We start from the raw sequence: 21,764 nt of genomic DNA, 5'->3' as shown, positions 1-21,764 counted from the left end.
TGGGGTCTGGATGGATTCCACTCCTAGCTTCCAGACCCATACTAAGAGAGTTGCGGCAACCTGTGTTGGCCTACTTAGGGGCCTTAAACCGCTTCTGAAATCCGGCAGTACGGCAACTTATTGTGCAGTCCACAATACTATATCGCCTGGACTATGCTAGCTCCTTGCTTCTGGGAGCAAACAAAGCAGAGATTCAGCGACTGCAACGAGTTCAGAACTCTGCTGCCAGAGCGCTAGTGGGTCTCCCTCACCACTGCTCAGTTGTGGCTACGATTCAAGGACTTCATTGGCTTCGGTTCGACAGGCGAATTCAGTTTAAAACCCTTTGCATGTCATTCAAAATCCTGAAGTCCAATAGCCCTAAGCTACTCTGTGGTCTGCTGAGTCCATATGTGCCACATCGAACACTGCGCTCCTGCGGACAGCACTTGGTGAATGTGCCACGCTTTACTCATGTTAGGGCTGGCGGATCCTCGTTTAGGTACTTAGCTGCTAAATTGTGGAATTCCTTGCCATTAGACCTCCGGGTCATGGATGACCTACTGGCCATTCGGAAGACTATTAAAACTTTTCTGTTCTCATCTGTATAGGACTTGACTGTCACACCCGTGCAGCTATCTCTGGAAAAGGTTGGGATTTAGGTCTGACAGCGCTGGGACGCCCCTTTGCTGGGGCAGCTGTGCGCTCTAGAAATCATTTAACAACATGGTAGATTACATGTAACATCCTGGACATGTGCCTAAGATCACACTGTGAGTCAAGCTTGATTTTAAATGAATCTGGGTGAATAATGTGCTTAGTTGATGTGTTTAAAAATATGGCAATACTTGTATTCTTGAAGTCAGTTAGGCTTTAGGATATGTACTAGTAGTGAATCTTAGGCAGCATGTCTGTTAGGCCTCTTACTTCACAAATAGGCTCTAAGCTGTGCAATAAAGATGCAGGGTGTGCTGTTGAAATGAAAAAGGAATGTTATGTCTTGCTTAAACATATGTGGTCTATTTTTTGCCAGTAGAGACAGTGAAATAGTATGAGCAGAGACACATATATTGCATGCAAAGACAGACATGGTAGATTACATGTAACATCCTAGTCATGTGCCTAAGATCACACTGTGAGTCAAGCTTGATTTTAAATGTATCTGGATGAATAATTTGCTTAGTTGATGTGTATAAAAATATGGGAATACATGTATTATTGAAGTCAGTTAGGCTTTAGGATATGTACTAGTAGAGAATCTTAGGCAGCATGTCTGTTAGGCCTCTTACTTCACAAATAGGCTCTAAGCTGTGCAATAAAGATCCAGGGTGTGCTGTTGAAATGAAAAAGGAATGTTATGTCTTGCTTATATATATGTGGTCTGTTTTTTGCCAGTAGAGACAGTGAAATAGTATGAGCAGAGACACACATATTGCATGCAGAGACAGACATGGTAGATTACATGTAACATCCTGGCCATGTGCCTAAGATCACACTGTGAGTCAAGCTTGATTTTAAATGAATCTGGATGAATAATTTGCTTAGTTGATGTGTTTAAAAATATGGGAATACATGTATTCTTGAAGTCAGTTAGGCTTTAGGATATGTACTAGTAGAGAATATTAGGCAGCATGTCTGTTAGGCCTCTTACTTCACAAATAGGCTCTAAGCTGTGCAATAAAGATCCAGGGTGTGCCGTTGAAATGAAAAAGGAATGTTATGTCTTGCTTATATATATGTGGTCTGTTTTTTGCCAGTAGAGAAAGATAAATAGTATGAGCAGAGACACACATATTGCATGCAGAGACAGATTTGGTAGATTACATGTAACATCCTGGTCATGTGCCTAAGATCACACTGTGAGTCAAGCTTGATGTTAAATGAATCTGGATGAATAATTTGCTTAGTTGATGTGTTTAGAAATATGGGAATACATGTATTCTTGAAGTCAGTTAGGCTTTAGGATATGTAGTAGTAGGGAATATTAGGCAGCATGTCTGTTAGGCGTCTTACTTCACAAATAGGCTCTAAGCTGTGCAAAAAAGATCCAGGGTGTGCCGTTGAAATAAAAAAAGCAATTTTATGTCTTGCTTATATGTATGTGGACTGTTTTTTGCCAGTAAAGACAGTGAAATAGTATGAGCAGAGACACACATATTGCATGCAGAGACAGACATGGTAGATTACATGTAACATCCTGGTCATGTGTCTAAGATCACACTGTGAGTCAAGCTTGATTTTAAATGGATCTGGATGAATAATATGCTTAGTTGATGTGTTTAAAAATATGGGAATACATGTATTCTTGAAGTCAGTTAGGCTTTAGGATATGTAGTAGTAGGGAATATTAGTCAGCATGTCTGTTAGGCGTCTTACTTCACAAATAGGCTCTAAGCTGTGCAAACAAGATACAGGGTGTGCCGTTGAAATGAAAAAGGAATGTTATGTCTTGCTTATATATATGTGGACTGTTTTTTGCCAGTAAAGACAGTGAAATAGTATGAGCAGAGACACACATATTGCATGCAGAGACGGACATGGTAGATTACATGTAACATCCTGGTCATGTGCCTAAGATCACACTGTGAGTCAAGCTTGATTTTAAATGAGTCTGGGTGAATAATTTGCTTAGTTGATGTGTTTAAAAATATGGGAATACATGTATTCTTGAAGTCAGTTAGGCTTTAGGATATGTAGTAGTAGGGAATCGTGGGCAGCATGTCTGTTAGGCCTCTTACTTCACAAATAGGTTCTAAGCTGTGCAATAAAGATCCAGGGTGTGCCGTTGAAATGAAAAAGGATTGTTATGTGTTGCTTCTATATATGTGGTCTGTTTTTTGCCAGTAGAGACAGTGAGATAGTATGAGCAGAGACACACATATTGCATGCAGAGACAGACATGTGTTGATGTTGATGTGTTGCAGGATAACACTCCTACACGCACCCTGGTTGAGGATCTAGGTGCATTATAGGTAGAACAATTGGTACTCGGCGCTACTCATAGTGCTGGACATACGTTAGACCCGGTCTTTTCCAACATCTCTGACTTGAGTCTGGCGATGCCTAAGCCTATGGGCTGGACCGACCACTTTTTGATTGAGATCAGGTTACTTGTTGCTGCTCCACTTAAGCGTGATAGCGAGACCAGGGTTTTGAGACGCCCATGGCATAAGCTCAGACTGAGCGAGTTCCATGCATTTCTTGAGTCAAACCCCTCAGAAGAAATAACTGACCCTGGGTCAGCATATTCCATGTTCCATGACTGGTTACTAAAGGGCTTAGACTCTCTGATTCCGGCCAAATGGACCAAAGGACGCATCCTAAATTCCAGCCCATGGTATAATGAATCCTGAAGATTACTGAGAAAGACGTGTAAAAAAGCAGAACATGAGTGGAGAAGGGATTATGTAGAAGAAGGTAAAAGAATATACATGTCTAAAATAAAGATCTATCATAAAGCGGTCAACGCTGCCCGTGCAGCCTCTTACGCTAAAGAAATACAGCTGAGCTCTAATCCGACCAAATGTATATTCAACATTTTTAAGGAGCTCAGGAGTAGCAAAGATACTTCATCTAGTGTTGTATCCTCACAATATTGTGAAGAGCTCGCTACCTATTTTGTGGCAAAGGTCCACAAAATCTACCAATCCTTTCCTCATGTGGTCCCCAATATCATCCCCTTAGTGGTGAGAGATGAGTCGTGCCCTATACTATCTGATATCCCGGCTATTTCGGAGAAGGACCTGAATCGATTGAGTGGCAAAATAAAATCTGCTTCTCCGGTTGACCCTATGAGGCCACCTCAATTTATGGACTCCTTGTCACTGCTCCAGCGGTCGATCTGTCAAATTTTGAACCTTTCCTTCACAAGGGCTATCGTGCCAGCTGCTTGGAAGGAGGCCTGGGTGTCTCCTATTATTAAAAAGCCTACGCTAGACCCCTCAAAACCTGAGAATTTTAGACCAATTTCCCTCCTCCCTTGGGTGGCAAAGATAGCCGAAGCCCATGTTAATAACATCCTATCCCAATTCCTGAACTCTAACAACTTTCTGGACCCATCCCAGAATGGTTTTCGACCAGGCCATGGTACGGAAACCGCCCTGCTTGCCACCACTGAACATCTGCAGGCGGCTTTCGATGCCGGTCAAAGTGCAGCGCTGATCCTGTTGGACCTCAGCGCTGCCTTTGATACGATATCACACGCCATCCTTCTCTATCGTCTGGAGGCAGCAGGAGTGACTGGGAGAGCGCTGGAGTGGTTTATGTCTTTCTTAACTGATAGATCTTTTTGGGTGTCGGCCCCTCCGTTTTTGTCACAATCCCATTCTATCGAACAGGGGGTTCCACAGGGCTCAGCATTAAGCCCCTCTCTGTTCAATCTGTATGTACAGCCTTTGGCTGCTGTTGCTAAAAGATGGGATCTAACGATGGTGTCCTATGCGGACGATACCCAGCTGGTTATCACCTTAGCTGAGGGATCATCGGGAGCAGCCACCAGATTTAGAGAGGGGATGACAGCTGTGGCACTATGGATGACATAGAATTGTCTACAGCTCAACGCTAGTAAGACCGAGGTTTTGTTGGTCGGAAAGAATGCCACTCTTTGGAACGAGGAATGGTGGCCAGCTTCCCTTGGCCCTATGCCATCGCCTAAATCGGCGGTAAAAAAATCTTGGGGTCTGGATGGATTCCACTCCTAGCTTCCAGACCCATACTAAGAGAGTTGCGGCAACCTGTGTTGGCCTACTTAGGGGCCTTAAACCGCTTCTGAAATCCGGCAGTACGGCAACTTATTGTGCAGTCCACAATACTATATCGCCTGGACTATGCTAGCTCCTTGCTTCTGGGAGCAAACAAAGCAGAGATTCAGCGACTGCAACGAGTTCAGAACTCTGCTGCCAGAGCGCTAGTGGGTCTCCCTCACCACTGCTCAGTTGTGGCTACGATTCAAGGACTTCATTGGCTTCGGTTCGACAGGCGAATTCAGTTTAAAACCCTTTGCATGTCATTCAAAATCCTGAAGTCCAATAGCCCTAAGCTACTCTGTGGTCTGCTGAGTCCATATGTGCCACATCGAACACTGCGCTCCTGCGGACAGCACTTGGTGAATGTGCCACGCTTTACTCATGTTAGGGCTGGCGGATCCTCGTTTAGGTACTTAGCTGCTAAATTGTGGAATTCCTTGCCATTAGACCTCCGGGTCATGGATGACCTACTGGCCATTCGGAAGACTATTAAAACTTTTCTGTTCTCATCTGTATAGGACTTGACTGTCACACCCGTGCAGCTATCTCTGGAAAAGGTTGGGATTTAGGTCTGACAGCGCTGGGACGCCCCTTTGCTGGGGCAGCTGTGCGCTCTAGAAATCATTTAACAACATGGTAGATTACATGTAACATCCTGGACATGTGCCTAAGATCACACTGTGAGTCAAGCTTGATTTTAAATGAATCTGGGTGAATAATGTGCTTAGTTGATGTGTTTAAAAATATGGCAATACTTGTATTCTTGAAGTCAGTTAGGCTTTAGGATATGTACTAGTAGTGAATCTTAGGCAGCATGTCTGTTAGGCCTCTTACTTCACAAATAGGCTCTAAGCTGTGCAATAAAGATGCAGGGTGTGCTGTTGAAATGAAAAAGGAATGTTATGTCTTGCTTAAACATATGTGGTCTATTTTTTGCCAGTAGAGACAGTGAAATAGTATGAGCAGAGACACATATATTGCATGCAAAGACAGACATGGTAGATTACATGTAACATCCTAGTCATGTGCCTAAGATCACACTGTGAGTCAAGCTTGATTTTAAATGTATCTGGATGAATAATTTGCTTAGTTGATGTGTATAAAAATATGGGAATACATGTATTATTGAAGTCAGTTAGGCTTTAGGATATGTACTAGTAGAGAATCTTAGGCAGCATGTCTGTTAGGCCTCTTACTTCACAAATAGGCTCTAAGCTGTGCAATAAAGATCCAGGGTGTGCTGTTGAAATGAAAAAGGAATGTTATGTCTTGCTTATATATATGTGGTCTGTTTTTTGCCAGTAGAGACAGTGAAATAGTATGAGCAGAGACACACATATTGCATGCAGAGACAGACATGGTAGATTACATGTAACATCCTGGCCATGTGCCTAAGATCACACTGTGAGTCAAGCTTGATTTTAAATGAATCTGGATGAATAATTTGCTTAGTTGATGTGTTTAAAAATATGGGAATACATGTATTCTTGAAGTCAGTTAGGCTTTAGGATATGTACTAGTAGAGAATATTAGGCAGCATGTCTGTTAGGCCTCTTACTTCACAAATAGGCTCTAAGCTGTGCAATAAAGATCCAGGGTGTGCCGTTGAAATGAAAAAGGAATGTTATGTCTTGCTTATATATATGTGGTCTGTTTTTTGCCAGTAGAGAAAGATAAATAGTATGAGCAGAGACACACATATTGCATGCAGAGACAGATTTGGTAGATTACATGTAACATCCTGGTCATGTGCCTAAGATCACACTGTGAGTCAAGCTTGATTTTAAATGAGTCTGGGTGAATAATTTGCTTAGTTGATGTGTTTAAAAATATGGGAATACATGTATTCTTGAAGTCAGTTAGGCTTTAGAATATGTACTAGTAGGGAATCTTAGGCAGCATGTCTGTTAGGCCTCTTACTTCACAAATAGATTCTAAGCTGTGCAATAAAGATCCAGGGTGTGCCGTTGAAATGAAAAAGGAATGTTATGTCTTGCTTATATATATATGTGGTCTGTTTTTTGCCAGTAGATGCAGTGAAATAGTATGAGCAGAGACACACATATTGCATGCAGAGACAGACATAGTAGATTACATGTAACATCCTGGTCATGTGCCTAAGATCACACTGTGAGTCAAGCTTGATTTTAAATGAATCTGGATGAATAATTTGCGTAGTTGATGTGTTTAAAAATATGGGAATACATGTATGCTTGAAGTCAGTTAGGCTTTAGGATATGTAGTAGTAGGGAATATTAGGCAGCATGTCTGTTAGGCGTCTTACTTCACAAATAGGCTCTAAGCTGTGCAAACAAGATACAGGGTGTGCCGTTGAAATGAAAAAGCAATGTTATGTCTTGCTTATATATATGTGGACTGTTTTTTGCCAGTAAAGACAGTGAAATAGTATGAGCAGAGACACACATATTGCATGCAGAGACAGACATGGTAGATTACATGTAACATCCTGGTCATGTGCGTAAGATCACACTGTGAGTCAAGCTTGATTTTAAATGAGTCTGGGTGAATAATTTGCTTAGTTGATGTGTTTAAAAATATGGGAATACATGTATTCTTGAAGTCAGTTAGGCTTTAGGATATGTAATAGTAGGGAATCGTAGGCAGCATGTCTGTTAGGCCTCTTACTTCACAAATAGGTTCTAAGCTGTGCAATAAAGATCCAGGGTGTGCCGTTGAAATGAAAAAGGAATGTTATGTCTTGCTTATATATATGTGGCCTGTTTTTTGCCAGTAGAGACAGTGAGATAGTATGAGTAGAGACACACATATCGCATGCAGAGACAGACATGTGTTGATGTTGATGTGTTGCAGGATAACACTCCTACACGCACCCTGGTTGAGGATCTAGGTGCATTACAGGTAGAACAATTGGTACTCGGTGCTACTCATAGTGCTGGACATATGTTAGACCCGGTCTTTTCCAACATCTCTGACTTGAGTCTGGCGATGCCTATGCCTATGGGCTGGACCGACCACTTTTTGATTGAGATCAGGTTACTTGTTGCTGATCCACTTAAGCGTGATAGCGAGACTAGGGTTTTGTGACGCCCATGGCATAAGCTCAGACTGAGCGAGTTCCATGCATTTCTTGAGTCAAACCCCTTAGAAGAAATAACTGACCCTGGGTCAGCATATTCCATGTTCCGTGACTGGTTACTAAAGGGCTTAGACTCTCTGATTCCGGCCAAATGGACCAAAGGACGCATCCTAAATTCCAGCCCATGGTATAATGAATCCTTAAGATTACTGAGAAAGACGTGTAAAAAAGCAGAACATGAGTGGAGAAGGGATTATGTAGAAGAAGGTAAAAGAATATACATGTCTAAAATAAAGATCTATCATAAAGCGGTCAACGCTGCCCGTGCAGCCTATTACGCTAAAGAAATACAGCTGAGCTCTAATCCGACCAAATGTATATTCAAAATTTTTAAGGAGCTCAGGAGTAGCAAAGATACTTCATCTAGTGTTGTATCCTCACAATATTGTGAAGAGCTCGCTACCTATTTTGTGGCAAAGGTCCACAAAATCTACCAATCCTTTCCTCATGTGGTCCCCAATATCATCCCCTTAGTGGTGAGAGATGAGTCGTGCCCTATACTATCTGATATCCCGGCTATTTCGGAGAAGGACCTGATTCGACTGAGTGGCAAAATAAAATCTGGTTCTCCGGTTGACCCTATGAGGCCAACTCAATTTATGGACTCCTTGTCACTGCTCCAGCGGTCGATCTGTCAAATTTTGAACCTTTCCTTCACAAGGGCTATCGTGCCAGCTGCTTGGAAGGAGGCCTGGGTGTTTCCTATTATTAAAAAGCCTACGCTAGACCCCTCAAAACTTGAGAATTTTAGACCAATTTCCCTCCTCCCTTGGGTGGCAAAGATAGCCGAAGCCCATGTTAATAACATCCTATCCCAATTCCTGAACTCTAACAACTTTCTGGACCCATCCCAGAATGGTTTTCGGCCAGGCCATAGTACGGAAACCGCCCTGCTTGCCACCACTGAACATCTGCAGGCGGCTTTGGATGCCGGTCAAAGTGCAGCGCTGATCCTGTTGGACCTCAGCGCTGCCTTTGATACGGTATCACACGCCATCCTTCTCTATCGTCTGGAGGCAGCAGGAGTGACTGGGAGAGCGCTGGAGTGGTTTAGGTCTTTCTTAACTGATAGATCTTTTTGGGTGTCGGCCCCTCCGTTTCTGTCACAATCCCATTCTATCGAACAGGGGGTTCCACAGGGCTCAGCATTAAGCCCCTCTCTGTTCAATCTGTATGTACAGCCTTTGGCTGCTGTTGCTAAAAGATGGGATCTAACGATGGTGTCCTATGCGGACGATACCCAGCTGGTTATCACCTTAGCTGAGGGATCATCGGGAGCAGCCACCAGATTTAGAGAGGGGATGACAGCTGTGGCACTATGTATGACAGAGAATTGTCTACATCTCAACGCGAGTAAGACCGAGGTTTTGGTGGTCGGAAAGAATGCCACTCTTTGGAACGAGGACTGGTGGCCAGCTTCCCTTGGCCCTATGCCATCGCCTAAATCGGCGGTAAAATATCTTGGGGTCTGGATGGATTCCACTCCTAGCTTCCAGACCCATACTAAAAGAGTTGCGGCCACCTGTGTTGGCCGACTTAGGGGCCTTAAACCGCTTCTGTAATCCGGCAGTATGGCAACTTATTGTGCAGTCCACAATACTATCTCGCCTGGACTACGCTAGCTCCTTGCTTCTGGGAGCAAACAAAGCAGAGATTCAGCGACTGCAAACGAGTTCAGAACTCTGCTGTCAGAGCGCTAGTGGGTCTCCCTCACCACTGCTCAGTTGCGGCTACGATTCAAGGACTTCATTGGCTTCGGTTCGACAGGCGAATTCAGTTTAAAACCCTTTGCATGTCATTCAAAATCCTGAAGTCCAATAGCCCTAAGCTACTCTGTGGTCTGCTGAGTCCATATGTGCCACATCGAACACTGCGCTCCTGCGGACAGCACTTGGCGAATGTGCCACGCTTTACTCGTGTTAGGGCTGGTGGATCCTCGTTTAGGTACTTAGCTGCTAAATTGTGGAATTCCTTGCCATTACACCTCCGGGTCATGGATGACCTGCTGGCCTTTCGGAAGGCTATTAAAACTTTTCTGTTCTCATCTGTATAGGACTTGACTGTCACACCCGTGCAGCTCTCTCTGGAAAAGGTTGGGATTTAGGTCTGACAGCGCCGGGACGCCCCTTTGCTGGGGCAGCTGTGCGCTCTAGAAATCATTTAACAACATGGTAGATTACATGTAACATCCTGGACATGTGCCTAAGATAACACTGTGAGTCAAGCTTGATTTTAAATTAATCTAGGTGAATAATGTGCTTAGTTGATGTGTTTAAAAATATGGCAATACATGTATTCTTGAAGTCAGTTAGGCTTTAGGATATGTACTAGTAGTGAATTTTAGGCAGCATGTCTGTTAGGCCTCTTACTTCACAAATAGGCTCTAAGCTGTGCAATAAAGATGCAGGGTGTGCTGTTGAAATGAAAAAGAATGTTATGTCTTGCTTATATATATGTGGTCTGTTTTTTTGCCAGTAGAGACAGTGAGATAGTATGACCTGAGACACACATATTGCATGCAGAGACAGACATGGTAGATTACATGTAACATCCTGGTCATGTGCCTAAGATCACACTGTGAGTTAAGCTTGATTTTAAATGAATCTGGGTAAATATTGTGCTTAGTTGATGTGTTTAAAAATATTGGAATACACGTATTCTTGAAGTCAGTTAGGCTTTAGAATATGTACTAGTAGTGAATCTTAGGCAGCATGTCTGTTAGGCCCCTTACTTCACAAATAGGCTCTAAGCTGTGCAATAAAGATGCAGGGTGTGCTGTTGAAATGAAAAAGGAATGTTATGTCTTGCTTAAATATATGTGGTCTGTTTTCCGCCAGTAGAGACAGTGAGATAGTATGACCTGAGACACACATATTGCATGCAAAGACAGACATGGTAGATTACATGTAACATCCTGGACATGTGCCTAAGATCACACTGTGAGTCAAGCATGATTTTAAATGAATCTTGGTGAATAATGTGCTTAGTTGATGTGTTTAAAAATATGGGAATACATGTATTCTTGAAGTCAGTTAGGCTTAAGGATATGTACTAGTAGTGAATCTTAGGCAGCATGTCTGTTAGGCGTCTTACTTCACAAATAGGCTCTAAGCTGTGCAAAAAAAGATCCAGGGTGTGACGTTGAAATGAAAAAGGAATGTTATGGCTTGCTTATATATATGTGGACTGTTTTTTGCCAGTAAAGACAGTGAAATAGTATGAGCAGAGACACACATAGTGCATGCAGAGACCGACATGGTAGAGTACATGTAACATCCTGGTCATGTGCCTAAGATCACACTGTGAGTCAAGCTTGATTTTAAATGAGTCTGGGTGAATAATTTGCCTAGTTGATGTGTTTAAAAATATGGGAATACGTGTATTCTTGAAGTCAGCTAGGCATTAGAATATGTAGTAGTAGGGAATCGTAGGCAGCATGTCTGTTAGGCCTCTTACTTCACAAATAGGTTCTAAGCGGTGCAATAAAGATCCAGGGTGTGCCGTTGAAATGAAAAAGGAATGTTATGTCTTGCTTATATTTATGTGGTCTGTTTTTTGCCAGTAGAGACAGTGAGATAGTATGAGCAGAGACACACATATTGCATGCAGAGACAGACATGGTAGATTGCATGTAACATCCTGGACATGTGCCTAAGATCACACTGTGAGTCAAGCTTGATTTTAAATGAATCTGGGTGAATAATGTGCTTAGTTGATGTGTTTAAAAATATGGGAATACATGTATTCTTGAAGTCAGTTAGGCTTTAGGATATGTACTAATAGAGAATCTTAGGCAGCATGTCTGTTAGGCCTCTTACTTCACAAATAGGCTCTAAGCTGTACAATAAACATCCAGGGTGTGCCATTGAAATGAAAAAGGAATGTTATGTCTTGCTTATATATATGTGGTCTGTTGTTTGCCAGTAGAGAAAGTGAAATAGTATGAGCAGAGACACACATATTGCATGCAGAGACAGACATGGTAGATTACATGTAACATCCTGGTCATGTGCCTAAGATCACACTGTGAGTCAAGCTTGATTTTAAATGAGTCTGGGTGAATAATTTGCCTAGTTGATGTGTTTAAAAATATGGGAATACGTGTATTCTTGAAGTCAGTTAGGCATTAGAATATGTAGTAGTAGGGAATCGTAGGCAGCATGTCTGTTAGGCCTCTTACTTCACAAATAGGTTCTAAGCTGTGCAATAAAGATCCAGGGTGTGCCGTTGAAATGAAAAAGGAATGTTATGTCTTGCTTATATTTATGTGGTCTGTTTTTTGCCAATAGAGACAGTGAGATAGTATGAGCAGAGACACACATATTGCATGCAGAGACAGACATGGTAGATTGCATGTAACATCCTGGACATGTGCCTAAGATCACACTGTGAGTCAAGCTTGATTTTAAATGAATCTGAGTGAATAATGTGCTTAGTTGATGTGTTTAAAAATATGGGAATACATGTATTCTTGAAGTCAGTTAGGCTTTAGGATATGTACTAGTAGTGAATCTTAGGCAGCATGTCTGTTAGGCATCTTACTTCACAAATAGGCTCTAAGCTGTGCAATAAAGATGCAGTGTGTGCTGTTGAAATGAAAAAGTAATGTTATGTCTTGCTTAAACATATGTGGTCTGTTTTTGCCAGTAGAGAAAGTGAAATAGTATGAGCAGAGACACACATATTACATGCAGAGACAGACATGGTAGATTACATGTAACATCCTGGTCATGTGCCTAAGATCACACTGTGAGTCAAGCTTGATGTTAAATGAATCTGGATGAATAATTTGCTTAGTTGATGTGTTTAGAAATATGGGAATACATGTATTCTTGAAGTCAGTTAGGCTTTAGGATATGTAGTAGTAGGGAATATTAGGCAGCATGTCTGTTAGGCGTCTTACTTCACAAATAGGCTCTAAGCTGTGCAAAAAAGATCCAGGGTGTGCCGTTGAAATAAAAAAAGCAATTTTATGTCTTGCTTATATGTATGTGGACTGTTTTTTGCCAGTAAAGACAGTGAAATAGTATGAGCAGAGACACACATATTGCATGCAGAGACAGACATGGTAGATTACATGTAACATCCTGGTCATGTGCCTAGGATCACACTGTTTGTCAAGCTTGATTTTAAATGGATCTGGATGAATAATATGCTTAGTTGATGTGTTTAAAAATATGGGAATACATGTATTCTTGAAGTCAGTTACGCTTTAGGATATGTACTAGTAGAGAATCTTAGGCAGCATGTCTGTTAGGCCTCTTACTTCACAAATAGGCTCTAATCTGTGCAATAACGATCCAGGGTGTGCCGTTGAAATGAAAAAGGAATGTTATGTCTTGCTTATATATATATGGTCTGTTTTTTGCCAGTAGAGACAGTGAAATAGTATGAGCAGAGACACACATATGGCATGCAGAGACAGACATGGTAGATTACATGTAACATCCTGGTCATGTGTCTAAGATCACACTGTGAGTCAAGCTTGATTTTAAATGAATCTGGATGAATAATTTGCTTAGTTGATGTGTTTAAAAATATGGGAATACATGTATGCTTGAAGTCAGTTAGGCTTTAGGATATGTAGTAGTAGGGAATATTAGTCAGCATGTCTGTTAGGCGTCTTACTTCACAAATAGGCTCTAAGCTGTGCAAACAAGATACAGGGTGTGCCGTTGAAATGAAAAAGGAATGTTATGTCTTGCTTATATATATGTGGACTGTTTTTTGCCAGTAAAGACAGTGAAATAGTATGAGCAGAGACACACATATTGCATGCAGAGACGGACATGGTAGATTACATGTAACATCCTGGTCATGTGCCTAAGATCACACTGTGAGTCAAGCTTGATTTTAAATGAGTCTGGGTGAATAATTTGCTTAGTTGATGTGTTTAAAAATATGGGAATACATGTATTCTTGAAGTCAGTTAGGCTTTAGGATATGTAGTAGTAGGGAATCGTGGGCAGCATGTCTGTTAGGCCTCTTACTTCACAAATAGGTTCTAAGCTGTGCAATAAAGATCCAGGGTGTGCCGTTGAAATGAAAAAGGATTGTTATGTGTTGCTTCTATATATGTGGCCTGTTTTTTGCCAGTAGAGACAGTGAGATAGTATGAGCAGAGACACACATATTGCATGCAGAGACAGACATGTGTTGATGTTGATGTGTTGCAGGATAACACTCCTACACGCACCCTGGTTGAGGATCTAGGTGCATTATAGGTAGAACAATTGGTACTCGGCGCTACTCATAGTGCTGGACATACGTTAGACCCGGTCTTTTCCAACATCTCTGACTTGAGTCTGGCGATGCCTAAGCCTATGGGCTGGACCGACCACTTTTTGATTGAGATCAGGTTACTTGTTGCTGCTCCACTTAAGCGTGATAGCGAGACCAGGGTTTTGAGACGCCCATGGCATAAGCTCAGACTGAGCGAGTTCCATGCATTTCTTGAGTCAAACCCCTTAGAAGAAATAACTGACCCTGGGTCAGCATATTCCCTGTTCCGTGACTGGTTACTAAAGGGCTTAGACTCTCTGATTCCGGCCAAATGGACCAAAGGACGCATCCTAAATTCCAGCCCATGGTATAATGAATCCTGAAGATTACTGACAAAGACGTGTAAAAAAGCAGAACATGAGTGGAGAAGGGATTATGCAGAAGAAGGTAAAAGAATATACATGTCTAAAATAAAGATCTATCATAAAGCGGTCAACGCTGCCCGTGCAGCCTATTACGCTAAAGAAATACAGCTGAGCTCTAATCCGACCAAATGTATATTCAACATTTTTAAGGAGCTCAGGAGTAGCAAAGATACTTCATCTAGTGTTGTATCCTCACAATATTGTGAAGAGCTCGCTACCTATTTTGTGGCAAAGGTCCACAAAATCTACCAATCCTTTCCTCATGTGGTCCCCAATATCATCCCCTTAGTGGTGAGAGATGAGTCGTGCCCTATACTATCTGATATCCCGGCTATTTCGGAGAAGGACCTGAATCGACTGAGTGGCAAAATAAAATCTGGTTCTCCGGTTGACCCTATGAGGCCACCTCAATTTATGGACTCCTTGTCACTGCTCCAGCGGTCGATCTGTCAAATTTTGAACCTTTCCTTCACAAGGGCTATCGTGCCAGCTGCTTGGAAGGAGGCCTGGGTGTCTCCTATTATTAAAAAGCCTACGCTAGACCCCTCAAAACCTGAGAATTTTAGACCAATTTCCCTCCTCCCTTGGGTGGCAAAGATAGCCGAAGCCCATGTTAATAACATCCTATCCCAATTCCTGAACTCTAACAACTTTCTGGACCCATCCCAGAATGGTTTTCGACCAGGCCATGGTACGGAAACCGCCCTGCTTGCCACCACTGAACATCTGCAGGCGGCTTTGGATGCCGGTCAAAGTGCATCGCTGATCCTGTTGGACCTCAGCGCTGCCTTTGATACGGTATTACACGCCATCCTTCTCTATCGTCTGGAGGCAGCAGGAGTGACTGGGAGAGCGCTGGAGTGGTTTAGGTCTTTCTTAACTGATAGATCTTTTTGGGTGTCGGCCCCTCTGTTTTTGTCACAATCCCATTCTATCGAACAGGGGGTTCCACAGGGCTCAGCATTAAGCCCCTCTCTGTTCAATCTGTATGTACAGCCTTTGGCTGCTGTTGCTAAAAGATGGGATCTAACGATGGTGTCCTATGCGGACGATACCCAGCTGGTTATCACCTTAGCTGAGGGATCATCGGGAGCAGCCACCAGATTTACAGAGGGGATGACAGCTGTGGCACTATGGATGACATAGAATTGTCTACAGCTCAAGGCTAGTAAGACCGAGGTTTTGTTGGTCGGAAAGAATGCCACTCTTTGGAACGAGGAATGGTGGCCAGCTTCCCTTGGCCCTATGCCATCGCCTAAATCGGCGGTAAAATATCTTGGGGTCTGGATGGATTCCACTCCTAGCTTCCAGACCCATACTAAGAGAGTTGCGGCCACCTGTGTTGGCCGACTTAGGGGCCTTAAACCGCTTCTGTAATCCGGCAGTACGGCAACTTATTGTGCAGTCCACAATACTATCTCGCCTGGACTACGCTAGCTCCTTGCTTCTGGGAGCAAACAAAGCAGAGATTCAGCGACTGCAAACGAGTTCAGAACTCTGCTGCCAGAGCGCTAGTGGGTCTCCCTCACCACTGCTCAGTTGCGGCTACGATTCAAGGACTTCATTGGCTTCGGTTCGACAGGCGAATTCAGTTTAAAACCCTTTGCATGTCATTCAAAATCCTGAAGTCCAATAGCCCTAAGCTACTCTGTGGTCTGCTGAGTCCATATGTGCCACATCGAACACTGCGCTCCTGCGGACAGCACTTGGCGAATGTGCCACGCTTAACTCGTGTTAGGGCTGGTGGATCCTCGTTTAGGTACTTAGCTGCTAAATTGTGAAATTCCTTGCCATGACACCTCCGGGTCATGGATGACCTGCTGGCCTTTCGGAAGGCTATTAAAACTTTTCTGTTCTCATCTGTATAGGACTTGACTGTCACACCCGTGCAGCTCTCTCTGGAAAAGGTTGGGATTTAGGTCTGACAGCGCCGGGACGCCCCTTTGCTGGGGCAGCTGTGCGCTCTAGAAATCATTTAACAACATGGTAGATTACATGTAACATCCTGGACATGTGCCTAAGATAACACTGTGAGTCAAGCTTGATTTTAAATTAATCTAGGTGAATAATGTGCTTAGTTGATGTGTTTAAAAATATGGCAATACATGTATTCTTGAAGTCAGTTAGGCTTTACGATATGTACTAGTAGTGAATTTTAGGCAGCATGTCTGTTAGGCCTCTTACTTCACAAATAGGCTCTAAGCTGTGCAATAAAGATGCAGGGTGTGCTGTTGAAATGAAAAATGAATGTTATGTCTTGCTTAAACATATGTGGTCTGTTTTTTGCCAGTAGAGACAGTGAAATAGTATGAGCAGAGACACACATATTGCATGCAAAGACAGACATGGTAGTTTACATGTAACATCCTGGTCATGTGCCTAAGATCACACTGTGAGTCAAGCTTGATTTTAAATGTATCTGGATGAATAATTTGCTTAGTTGATGTGTATAAAAATATGGGAATACATGTATTCTTGAAGTCAATTAGGCTTAAGGATATGTACTAGTAGTGAATCTTAGGCAGCATGTCTGTTAGGCCTCTTACTTCACAAATAGGCTCTAAGCTGTGCAATAAAGATCCAGGGTGTGCCGTTGAAATGAAAAAGGAATGTTATGTCTTGCTTATACATATGTGGTCTGTTTTTTGCCAGTAGAGACAGTGAAATAGTATGAGCAGAGACACACATATTGCATGCAGAGACAGACATGGTAGATTACATGTAACATCCTGGTCATGTGCCTAAGATCACACTGTGAGTCAAGCTTGATTTTAAATGAATCTGGATGAATAATTTGCTTAGTTGATGTGTTTAAAAATATGGGAATACATGTATTCTTGAAGTCAGTTAGGCTTTAGGATATGTAGTAGTAGGGAATATTAGGCAGCATGTCTGTTAGGCGTCTCACTTCACAAATAGGCTCTAAGCTGTGCAAAAAAGATCCAGGGAGTGCCGTTGTAATGAAAAAGGAATGTTATGTCTTGCTTATATAAATGTGGACTATTTTTTGCCAGTAGAGACAGTGAAATAGTATGAGCAGAGACACACATATTGCATGCAAAGACAGACATGGTAGATTACATGTAACATCCTAGTCATGTGCCTAAGATCACACTGTGAGTCAAGCTTGATTTTAAATGTATCTGGATGAATAATGTGCTTAGTTGATGTGTTTAAAAATATGGGAATACATGTATTCTTGAAGTCAGTTAGGCTTTAGGATATGTACTAGTAGAGAATATTAGGCAGCATGTCTGTTAGGCCTCTTACTTCACAAATAGGCTCTAAGCTGTGCAATAAAGATCCAGGGTGTGCTGTTGAAATGAAAAAGGAATGTTATGTCTTGCTTATATATATGTGGTCTGTTTCTTGCCAGTAGAGACAGTGAAATAGTATGAGCAGAGACACACATATTGCATGCAGAGACAGATTTGGTAGATTACATGTAACATCCTGGTCATGTGCCTAAGATCACACTGTGAGTCAAGCTTGATTTTAAATGAGTCTGGGTGAATAATTTGCTTAGTTGATGTGTTTAAAAATATGGGAATACATGTATTCTTGAAGTCAGTTAGGCTTTAGAATATGTACTAGTAGGGAATCTTAGGCAGCATGTCTGTTAGGCCTCTTACTTCACAAATAGATTCTAAGCTGTGCAATAAAGATCCAGGGTGTGCCGTTGAAATGAAAAAGGAATGTTATGTCTTGCTTATATATATATGTGGTCTGTTTTTTGCCAGTAGAGACAGTGAAATAGTATGAGCAGAGACACACATATTGCATGCAGAGACAGACATAGTAGATTACATGTAACATCCTGGTCATGTGCCTAAGATCACACTGTGAGTCAAGCTTGATTTTAAATGAATCTGGATGAATAATTTGCGTAGTTGATGTGTTTAAAAATATGGGAATACATGTATGCTTGAAGTCAGTTAGGCTTTAGGATATGTAGTAGTAGGGAATATTAGGCAGCATGTCTGTTAGGCGTCTTACTTCACAAATAGGCTCTAAGCTGTGCAAACAAGATACAGGGTGTGCCGTTGAAATGAAAAAGCAATGTTATGTCTTGCTTATATATATGTGGACTGTTTTTTGCCAGTAAAGACAGTGAAATAGTATGAGCAGAGACACACATATTGCATGCAGAGACAGACATGGTAGATTACATGTAACATCCTGGTCATGTGCATAAGATAACACTGTGAGTCAAGCTTGATTTTAAATTAATCTAGGTGAATAATGTGCTTAGTTGATGTGTTTAAAAATATGGCAATACATGTATTCTTGAAGTCAGTTAGGCTTTAGGATATGTACTAGTAGTGAATTTTAGGCAGCATGTCTGTTAGGCCTCTTACTTCACAAATAGGCTCTAAGCTGTGCAATAAAGATGCAGGGTGTGCTGTTGAAATGAAAAATAATGTTATGTCTTGCTTATATATATGTGGTCTGTTTTTTTGCCAGTAGAGACAGTGAGATAGTATGACCTGAGACACACATATTGCATGCAAAGACAGACATGGTAGATTACATGTAACATCCTGGTCATGTGCCTAAGATCACACTGTGAGTTAAGCTTGATTTTAAATGAATCTGGGTAAATATTGTGCTTAGTTGATGTGTTTAAAAATATTGGAATACACGTATTCTTGAAGTCAGTTAGGCTTTAGAATATGTACTAGTAGTGAATCTTAGGCAGCATGTCTGTTAGGCCCCTTACTTCACAAATAGGCTCTAAGCTGTGCAATAAAGATGCAGGGTGTGCTGTTGAAATGAAAAAGGAATGTTATGTCTTGCTTAAATATATGTGGTCTGTTTTCCGCCAGTAGAGACAGTGAGATAGTATGACCTGAGACACACATATTGCATGCAAAGACAGACATGGTAGATTACATGTAACATCCTGGACATGTGCCTAAGATCACACTGTGAGTCAAGCATGATTTTAAATGAATCTTGGTGAATAATGTGCTTAGTTGATGTGTTTAAAAATATGGGAATACATGTATTCTTGAAGTCAGTTAGGCTTAAGGATATGTACTAGTAGTGAATCTTAGGCAGCATGTCTGTTAGGCGTCTTACTTCACAAATAGGCTCTAAGCTGTGCAAAAAAAGATCCAGGGTGTGACGTTGAAATGAAAAAGGAATGTTATGGCTTGCTTATATATATGTGGACTGTTTTTTGCCAGTAAAGACAGTGAAATAGTATGAGCAGAGACACACATAGTGCATGCAGAGACCGACATGGTAGAGTACATGTAACATCCTGGTCATGTGCCTAAGATCACACTGTGAGTCAAGCTTGATTTTAAATGAGTCTGGGTGAATAATTTGCCTAGTTGATGTGTTTAAAAATATGGGAATACGTGTATTCTTGAAGTCAGTTAGGCTTAAGGATATGTACTAGTAGTGAATCTTAGGCAGCATGTCTGTTAGGCATCTTACTTCACAAATAGGCTCTAAGCTGTGCAAAAAAAGATCCAGGGTGTGACGTTGAAATGAAAAAGGAATGTTATGGCTTGCTTATATTTATGTGGTATGTTTTTTGCCAGTAGAGACAGTGAGATAGTATGAGCAGAGACACACATATTGCATGCAGAGACAGACATGGTAGATTGCATGTAACATCCTGGACATGTGCCTAAGATCACACTGTGAGTCAAGCTTGATTTTAAATGAATCTGGGTGAATAATGTGCTTAGTTGATGTGTTTAAAAATATGGGAATACATGTATTCTTGAAGTCAGTTAGGCTTTAGGATATGTACTAATAGAGAATCTTAGGCAGCATGTCTGTTAGGCCTCTTACTTCACAAATAGGCTCTAAGCTGTACAATAAACATCCAGGGTGTGCCATTGAAATGAAAAAGGAATGTTATGTCTTGCTTATATATATGTGGTCTGTTGTTTGCCAGTAGAGAAAGTGAAATAGTATGAGCAGAGACACACATATTGCATGCAGAGACAGACATGGTAGATTACATGTAACATCCTGGTCATGTGCCTAAGATCACACTGTGAGTCAAGCTTGATTTTAAATGAGTCTGGGTGAATAATTTGCCTAGTTGATGTGTTTAAAAATATGGGAATACGTGTATTCTTGAAGTCAGTTAGGCATTAGAATATGTAGTAGTAGGGAATCGTAGGCAGCATGTCTGTTAGGCCTCTTACTTCACAAATAGGTTCTAAGCTGTGCAATAAAGATCCAGGGTGTGCCGTTGAAATGAAAAAGGAATGTTATGTCTTGCTTATATTTATGTGGTCTGTTTTTTGCCAGTAGAGACAGTGAGATAGTATGAGCAGAGACACACATATTGCATGCAGAGACAGACATGGTAGATTGCATGTAACATCCTGGACATGTGCCTAAGATCACACTGTGAGTCAAGCTTGATTTTAAATGAATCTGAGTGAATAATGTGCTTAGTTGATGTGTTTAAAAATATGGGAATACATGTATTCTTGAAGTCAGTTAGGCTTTAGTATATGTACTAGTAGTGAATCTTAGGCAGCATGTCTGTTAGGCATCTTACTTCACAAATAGGCTCTAAGCTGTGCAATAAAGATGCAGTGTGTGCTGTTGAAATGAAAAAGTAATGTTATGTCTTGCTTAAACATATGTGGTCTGTTTTTGCCAGTAGAGAAAGTGAAATAGTATGAGCAGAGACACACATATTACATGCAGAGACAGACATGGTAGATTACATGTAACATCCTGGTCATGTGCCTAAGATCACACTGTGAGTCAAGCTTGATTTTAAATGAGTCTGGGTGAATAATTTGCCTAGTTGATGTGTTTAAAAATATGGGAATACGTGTATTCTTGAAGTCAGTTAGGCATTAGAATATGTAGTAGTAGGGAATCGTAGGCAGCATGTCTGTTAGGCCTCTTACTTCACAAATAGGTTCTAAGCTGTGCAATAAAGATCCAGGGTGTGCCGTTGAAATGAAAAAGGAATGTTATGTCTTGCTTATATTTATGTGGTCTGTTTTTTGCCAGTAGAGACAGTGAGATAGTATGAGCAGAGACACACATATTGCATGCAGAGACAGACATGGTAGATTGCATGTAACATCCTGGACATGTGCCTAAGATCACACTGTGAGTCAAGCTTGATTTTAAATGAATCTGGGTGAATAATGTGCTTAGTTGATGTGTTTAAAAATATGGGAATACATGTATTCTTGAAGTCAGTTAGGCTTTAGGATATGTACTAGTAGTGAATCTTAGGCAGCATGTCTGTTAGGCATCTTACTTCACATATAGGCTCTAAGC

This window comes from Lissotriton helveticus, chromosome 6 (assembly GCF_964261635.1).
Source record: "Lissotriton helveticus chromosome 6, aLisHel1.1, whole genome shotgun sequence".
NCBI lineage: Eukaryota > Metazoa > Chordata > Amphibia > Caudata > Salamandridae > Lissotriton > Lissotriton helveticus.
Note: the sequence above shows the minus strand (reverse complement) of the source record.